The sequence below is a fragment of the Myotis davidii genome, unplaced genomic scaffold, assembly GCF_000327345.1.
Source record: "Myotis davidii unplaced genomic scaffold, ASM32734v1 scaffold1069, whole genome shotgun sequence".
NCBI classification, from domain to species: domain Eukaryota; kingdom Metazoa; phylum Chordata; class Mammalia; order Chiroptera; family Vespertilionidae; genus Myotis; species Myotis davidii.
In genome coordinates, this window is record NW_006300018.1 from 2420984 (window position 1) to 2421601 (window position 618).

Genomic DNA, 618 nt, shown 5'->3' on the forward strand with positions numbered 1-618 from the left:
CCATATTTGCCAATTATACATCGAATAAGGGATTTATTTCCAAAATATACAAAGAAATTATGCAACCCAACAACAGGAAGACAAGCAATCCAATTTCAAAATGTGCTAAGGACCTGAATATACACTTCTCCAAAGAGGACATACAGATGGCAAATAGAAATATGAAAAAACGCTCGTTGTCACTGATCATCGGTTAAAACCACAATAAGATATCATTTCACACCTTTCAGAATGGCTATCATCAATAAATCTACAAACAACAACTGTTGTTGAGAATGTGGAGAAAAGGGAACACTTGTGCACTCTTTGTAGAAAAGCAGACTTGTGCAGCCACTATGGAAGACAGTGTGGAGTTTCCTCAAAATATTAAAAATGGAACTGCCTTTTGACCTGGGGATCATACTTCTGGGAATATATCCTAAGAATCCCAAAATACCAATCAGAAAGAATATATGCACCCCTATGTTCATGGCAGCATTATTTACAATAGCCAAGATTTGGAAACAGCCCAAATGCTCATCTGTGGAGGAGTTGGGGGGAAAAGCTATGGTACATTTACACAATGGGATACTATGTGGTTGTAAAAAAGAATGAACTCTTACCTTGTGCCACAGCATG